We start from the raw sequence: 7,847 nt of genomic DNA on the forward strand, positions 1-7,847 counted from the left end.
GTTTTCCCCATTTTCAATACGGACGATGGCAGCCATATCGGATTTTTTTGCACTTATATTTTACGAAAGGCTAAAAAATGACTCAAAAAATGAACTTCTTGACCTAAAAAAAACCATAAGTAATGTATCACACTTCATATGTGTTGGAAAAAGACAATGCGTAATATCGATTTTTGCCATTTGGCGGCCATCTTTGATTTCAAGGCCTCATGGGTAACGCCCACATTTTAAAAAGAGGCATGGGGGCTAATTTTCTTATTTAGACCTTGAAGATGGTAAAACAAGTCAAAAACGAACTTTGGGAGCCCACGGTCACGGGACTATTGTTTTTTACCCAACTAGTTGTTCATTAGTTTTAATTTTGTTTTTGTTTAGGGGCTGTTGGTTTCTGGTCGAGCACGAAACCTCTTTTGCACTTGGATTGTGTTGGATTTTGAACTTAATCATCTGTCAATGAGGAACAGAGGCCATGAAATTGCCATGTTTTTGGGTGCCTTAAGATAGAATTAACAAAACCACCCTCGTGAGGATCACCGGATGTCTTGGTTTCGTTGACTACATTGCGCAAGTGCTAGAACTTCATGTCTTATCATTATTTTCTTCATGGAGTCATTCAACTCCATGCTAAGCAAAACATTTTTACACAGGATCTATTCCTCTAGATAATTCTTGGAAAACCAAATCATTTCACTGTTGGAGTGATCACCAGTAAACAGCCCCGATATAAATCCTACAGGTATGTGAAGTCTCATGAAACAGAGGCTGAAGAAAAGAGACTTTGCTCCCTTTGTTTGCAAACTCTCTGTGACATTTAGGATGAAATGACAAATAATGATGTCCAAAATGTAATAGAATCGATGCATGAAGGGTTCGTGAACTACACAAAACCAATGGCTCCAAGGCAAAATAACAATGAACACAATTACTGCTAAGTCCAAGTTTTGTGTGGTTATTGTGATTGCTCTGTTTTCCATTTTGTTTGAAACAATCATGACAAAATAGCGCAATAGAATATTGTTTATTACATAGGCAAAATTCTCAATTCATTGGACATGCAATGTATGGCCATATTATCAATATTGATTCTCCTCAATACACAAGCAAAGACAATTTTACTTTTCGCTGACTTCGCAAAAATTTGCCAAGCCTGATTTTTAAGGTCAATTTTGAGTGACCTTGTCTCCGGCGTCTCTCATAATAGATGAATTATTAATGAGTCGTCAGATGATGAAGAATTTATTTTGCTTTAAATTGGCATGCCGCATTTGTGGGTAATGCGCGGCTTTAACACGATGACTGGGTGATTACATGTTCAAGTTTCTTTTGGACGCCATTGAACAAATTGATGAAGAAAGTTCTTTTTTTAAAATGTAGCCTCAATTGTGGTGGAAAAATAAGATTAAGGTAAGACAAATTGATACACACTGCTGTGCAAAGTATGGCTAACATTAATTCCCTCGTTAAAAAGATATTTGAGGATAAGTTGTGCCACGAAAGTTTGACCTCACTATAGATTGTACGCACTATTTTGAACTATTTTCTATTTTAAACGTAGATTTCTATATCTAGATCTATCTACAAAGAACGGATGAGAATGTGTTCCTTGTGAGTAAATGATAGCTAGGAAGGACTTCTTGTATGTTGTTCTATTTTGAACAAAGAACTTAATTTCTAAACTGTCTCGCTTTTGGCATCCGATCTTATACCCTCATCCTATATAAAAAATGTATCGGAACCGTCCCCCCCCCCCCCAACCCCAAATCTCCTACCCCCATCCCCATTCCCCTAAATGAGAAACCTCCCCAGCCAACGCAATAAAGAAGGGACTTTTGAGTGGGATATGGAAAAGATAGGGATTAGTTTTTGGTTGGGCAATAAAGAAAGTAAAGAAAGTAAACTGAGTTTGTGTTACTTCGTATTCCTCTTGCCTTCCTTTTTTGAACCAGTGAGTGAGGGAAGCAAACATGATTAGTAGTCCAGCAGCATAACCACTATGGCAAACAGCTGGTGTTACCAATGAGTGAACAAAAGTTCTTATAAACCTACTTGAGTTAAGTGGGAGTGTTTTTACATTGAAGGGTTTTAACGAGGTTCCTTCACAAAATTAGGAAACTGATGCCATCGGCTTCAAAAAAAAAAAAAAAAGAAGAAAAAAAAAGTAAACTTCTGAGTCGGCTCTACCTCATTTGCATATAACAAACGACTTCCGGTGTTTTTTAGTTGCCATCGTGGACAAGCGCGGCTTTCTCCGTACTGGGGAATTCATCCTCCCTAATAATACAACGTATTTTGCAAGAATTAATCGCGCTGAGAATCTGGTTAGAAACTGAAGAAAACCTGGCAACTCAGCGCTCCTAAACAACGGAGGTAGAAAAATTCTGCGGGGTCAACAATGGCTGCGCCTTGATTCAAGCAATGATAGTACATAACAAGATGGGCCACTTCTCTCTTTGAGCCAATTAAAAAAGTGTCCTCAAAATTTGGTGGCGCCCTCTTCACAAAAACGCACTCTTTGCGAACAGTTACCCTACTTGAGTTTTTAAAAATCAAAGTGAAATTAACAAGTTTTGGGATAAATTTCGGAAGAACGCTTTTTTAAAATGGTTACGCTGACAAAAAATCTCTTCCGGAGGAAAGGGTGATGGTTTTCTTCGTTTAATTTGACTTTAGAATGAAAGGCGAGAGATCATTAAAATAAAAAAATCCTAAAACTCCGCACTGAACATACCTGGACTGCTGATGAACAGCAGTCGATCTGCGCACGCAAGGAGGTGCTATTCCTATTCTTCTTCTGGAAAAACGGAAGAGAGCTTCAAAACAGACTGCAGCGCCATCTGAAGCAAAGAGCATACTTCCTGCGGACACTTTTTGGCTGAGTGGCCCATCTTGTTATTTACTATCTTTGATTCAAGTCTACTAGATCTAGATCTAGATCTAGATCTAGATCTAGATCTAGATTTAATCCCCGACTCAGACCTTCAAAACTTTAAACTGGGCCTAAAAATGCGCAAACTACCGCAATTTTGTCATGAACAGATGGTATAACAGTGGCTTGCGGTCTCTCATCATGATTTTGGAAGCATTGAGTATATTAATCTAGATTTAATAGTGGTCGTTCGTTACGGAAGTCTCCTCCCCCCCCCCCCCCCCCTTTTCAGCCAAACCTCTTCTTTTCGAGGCACTTTCCTTATTATTCGGTAGCCTACTGATTATTGAGATGTGTCTTCTCGAACGCTCCAGGCTACTTGCCAGCATGATACTGGACAACACATACCTTTCACTCTCGGACCTGATGACTCAGTGAGACAGGGCCGCCCCGATTTCTCATCGGTTTCCTTCTCTGCTCTCAACAAGTGCAGCCGCTGCCATAGATACGTTTCCGCTCGCCGATTGACCCTGTGTTCACTTGTTGTGCTGTTTTGTGCGGCATTAGGCTATGTCTCCGTCCGACACTGCCAAACATTTGCTAGATCTATAAGCTTCTTCGCTTCTTCTCCTTCTATTATCTATTTGTGGTGGCCGAATTTTGCTATTCAAGAGGCTTTTTAATGGCTGCATCGATCGACATGCAGTTTTCGAAAAAAAGATTCTTTGAAATATTCTCCCGCTCATGACGCCATTCGTTTTTTTCCGTTTTTGAGATATTTTTACTGCAAAAATGTAAATTTCTTTATTTCGCCGCTCGCTTTTGTAGGCCGACGCTTCTGTCTCTGTAATTTTAGAAAATCCACCAGGTTTTTTTTTTTTCAAGTCGTACTTCCGTTCGATTCTGTCTCGCATTGTCGTGCAATACTGAGCATTATTTTAAGTGTGCGACACGTTTAGATCTAGATGTAGATCTAGCCTCATGTTTTCTTTTTTTACTTGGTGCTAAATTCGACTGTGATCCTTTCGTTTGATGCCCATCATCGCTTTTTCTGGACTCCTTTGTCAATTATATATATTTTTTTTGCTACTGGGAACAATCAACACGCTTCTGTACAACCACGAAAGCGGAATAGAGAATCAGTCTAAGCATCTATTATATATTTGACAACTTGGAAACACATGTGTCACTTTTCCCTCAAGATTTATTGCACTATTCCAGTAGAGTGTAAATAAAGTAGACCAATGATATTCAGTTGATGTTAATGCACCGATCATTCCTTTTATCGAAAGGGGCCCAGCTAGTGTCGACATAAAACTGGTGGCGCCGAACTTTGCGCCACTTTGCGGAAGAAGCTACACATTCTTCAGCTCTCAAAGTTTGAGCAAGTTATAGCTTGCCAAAATGAAAAACGGTATGGTTAATTCACAGACAATATTTGACCTCCAGTACCAATTTTTATCAAACTTTTACCAGTAATCTCATATCAATTAGTCTTATTACTCGTATATATGCGTTAACAGCGAGTATAAATAGGTAATGTTTTCTTTTTGTCTTTGTTTAAAAATAATTTGCTGATGCAAAGAATGTGATGACTTAAATCTACAGTGTGACTCGTATCATGTCGTCATGCTTTGTACTTAAAAGGTACAGAGTGTCTCTCTTGTCACCCGATTAGGGGGGGGGGGATTGGGGTAAGGAGGTAGAGGCCAATACTGCTGTAGAGAGGATGATGGTTTTGGGAGCACAGAAAGGAAGAGGAAAATCTGGCACCCTTGCAGGAAAGAAAAGAAGAACGTTCAACCAGATGCACTGGCACTATCAGTAGAAAGACCCTCAGCAGCATTTTGGAGAGAGTAACATGGCATCAGCCATTTTTCAGTTTTGGAAATTTCTATGTGTCATGTTTTCAAAGGGAGTTTTACTTGTTTGAACCAAAAAAGTAGAATAAACATAATGTATGACATGAATTGTGGTGATCGATCAAGATTTATCCTACGAGTAAAATGGACAAGTTTGTAATCATGAGTTTTAACGAGTGATTACAATTGGCAATTTCACAAGTAGGATAAACCATGTTCTACCACCATAACGAGTGTAATACATTTTTTTATACTTTACTTTTAATTTTTCATCCTCTGTTGCCGTTAAGCGTCGAGGGGGTATGCAGTTTTCTATGGTAGGCCAGCTCCACAACTCTTTCAGTTGTGATACTATGTTTCTTCAGGGTTTCCTTGACTCCCTCAACACACATTTTGCGTGGCCTTCCTCTTTCTTTATAGCCGGAGTGCTTGGTGTTGTAGGCTCTCGAGGCTGGCTGTCCATGTGGCATGCGTAACAGTTGGCCAAACCATTTTATTATGTCTTTCTGTGTAATACAGGCAGGACTCAAAGCCGATAGCTGCTCTTACTTAATACTTCTTCATTTCCCTGCCTGTCTCGTCTTGTGATGTTAAGGGTTTTGCGGAGACATTTCATTTCGCATGCAGTAATTTTGCTTTCTTGGGTTTTGCTTTAATGTCCAGGTCTGGCACTGGTAGCATAATGTTGGTATGATAAGCTGTCTCTTTGTGCCCATGGAGGTGTTCGGATGACATAGGAGGGGTGCGAGCTGATACATGACAGCGTTGGCTTTTCGAGCTCGCATTTCTATTTCTCTGTCTATGGACCCATTTTCAGAAAAATTACTGCCAAGATATCTATACTCCTTCACCTCTTTCAATTGTTTACTATTTACAAGGATGTTCAGGGACAACGGTTTCGGCTCACTTTCATAACTTTTTTCCATGCAAAATTTCTCGCAGTGCTGTTTGTTCAGTTCAGTAGAGTGATTTTGGAGGCTTTGTTGGTTTGGACAATCAAGACATTGGTCGTCTACGAAAAGAAGTTCATTTATGCTCTCTGGGCTTTGGTTTGAGTCTTGCGTTATTGTGTCCATTTTTATTATCTATTTGTGGTGGCCGAATTTTGCTATTCAAAAGGCTCTTTAATGGCTACATCGATCGACATGAGATTTTTGTCAAAAGATTCTTTAAAATATTCTCCAGAGCATGACGTCCTTGGTTGTTTCAGTTTTGATATTTTTTTGCTGCAAAAAGCTAACTTTCTTTATTTCGCCGACACTTCTGTCTCTGTAATTTTAGAAAATCCCGAAGTGATATTTCGCGAGGCGCATTTTGTTCTTAGAGTATAGATCTAGACTTTATAATTATGACTTTAAGTTGATATTAAAGCACCGATCATTCCTTTCATCGAAAGGGGGCCCAGCTAGTATATTATAAACAGGAGGGGAGAAAAAATGCATCCCTGTCGTACTCCAGACCTTACTTTGATTCAGTCTGTATTGCCTTCCTTCGTTCTTACTGAGCTTCTGCTGTTGGTATACATGTATAGAGCTCTGACATATCTAACATTTGTCCTCTGACCTCATACTTTTCGGGTGTCTTCCAGAATTTTGCATGGTTTATTCTTTCAAAAACCTTCTCTTGGTCTATAAAGACGATGTTGGATTCTTTTTTTGTTTTCGATTGTTTTCTCGTATCACTGTCGTAATGCGAATACATCATCCATGCATCCTCTTCCCTTTTGGAATCCAAACTGAGCTTGGCTCGGATTTCTCTCTACAATAGGTCTTATCCGCTGTTCTAGTATCTTTGCGTAAATTTTCCCTGCGTGGCCTAATAAAGAGATGCCTCGGTATGTTGTGCAGTCGTGTTTGTTGCTTTTCTTTTTCCGTAATGGGACAACTATGGCTCTCTGCCTTTCATCTGGACATTTCCTTTGCTCCCACCTTCTATTAAAAATTTGCCTCAGCCACAGTATACCAGTGTTTCCACAAGCTCTTAAGGCCTCCAAAGTGATTTCATCTGGTCCTGGGGCTTTGTTCTTGGGGCTAGTTTAGAGTGCCTTTTCGATTTCACTGAGAAGTATGAGTGGTTCTGTTTGTTCTCCATATGATTGGTGGAACTCTTCTTGTTGTCCGCGGCAAGCGTCAGGGTTGGGTAGTTCTTGGAAGTCATTTTCCCATCTTTTCTTAATGGCATGTTAACTGAGAATGAGAATGACATTTCCCTCTTTATCGTTTATAATGCATGTCGGGTTGTAAGCGGCTTTCCTTACCCGCATACTGTTCACGCTTATATAAAACTCTATATGGTTTTCCTTGCAGATTTTGGTCAGTTTCTCGCCATTTTCCATGCATTTTCTTTGGCAGTTTTGATAATTCTTTTTGGTTTCTCTTCTCGTTTTCCTGTATTCTATAATAGTCCCCTTCTATCTCTGACTTCTGAGATTTCTTGAACATCTTGTTTTTCATTTAATTGCTTCTTTGGTTTAAATTCGTCATTCCACCAGCACGTTGTTCTGCCTTTGTTTCCGCCTATTTGTTTAGTGCCACAACTGTTTTTCAGCATTTCTTACAAGGATTCTTTGAATGTTTGCCTTTCGTCTTCTACGTCTTTGGTCTCTGGTGACAGCTTATTGCATTCCTTGGTAAAGTCATCCTCGATTGCCTTCTTGATATCTGGTTCTTCCAATTGTCTTAGGTTGGTCGTGTTTTTCCCCTGTTCTTCTTTTTTGTTTTCGTTTTACATTGCTGGTTGTGAGAGTAATTATCACAGGTCGGTGGTCCGCGTAGGTGATGTAGTTTGGAACCGCTCTCGAATCTTTGGCTGTATGTCTTTGTTATCTGCGCATCAGGACGAAAACTATTTTTTTTAAAAATACCATACTGATATCAGCTGGCGAAATAGATCCGCACCCACAAAGTTCAAAGTTGTAGTAATTTTAGTATTTCATTTTTTCCCGGGCACAGCTATGTATGTAGCTCATAGCCGGCAGTGAAGGGGTTAATTTGCATGGGACATCGTCATTGGTAAGGTATCAATTGACAGCACACAGGTTTCATATTTTACATAGCGAGTGCACGTAGAGACTTTGCGTGTGTGTGTGCCTGCGTGCGTGCGTGTGTGTGTGTGTGGGG

General features: G+C 39.7%; 1 protein-coding gene across 3 annotated transcripts in view; it reads right to left on the bottom strand.

Annotated features, from left to right (window-relative positions):
• LOC101853486 overlaps positions 1-3,476 on the bottom strand; it is a gene marked incomplete at its 3' end in the record, with an annotated part of 57,546 nt that extends 54,070 nt beyond the window's left edge. For 2 of the 3 annotated variants that reach the window (XM_013087032.2, XM_035971909.1), the window contains 1 exon segment: positions 3,275-3,475. 3 annotated transcript variants of the gene reach the window in all.
• Between the last annotated feature and the right edge of the window lie 4,371 nt (positions 3,477-7,847).

The sequence above is a fragment of the Aplysia californica genome, unplaced genomic scaffold, assembly GCF_000002075.1.
Source record: "Aplysia californica isolate F4 #8 unplaced genomic scaffold, AplCal3.0 scaffold00535, whole genome shotgun sequence".
NCBI lineage: Eukaryota > Metazoa > Mollusca > Gastropoda > Aplysiida > Aplysiidae > Aplysia > Aplysia californica.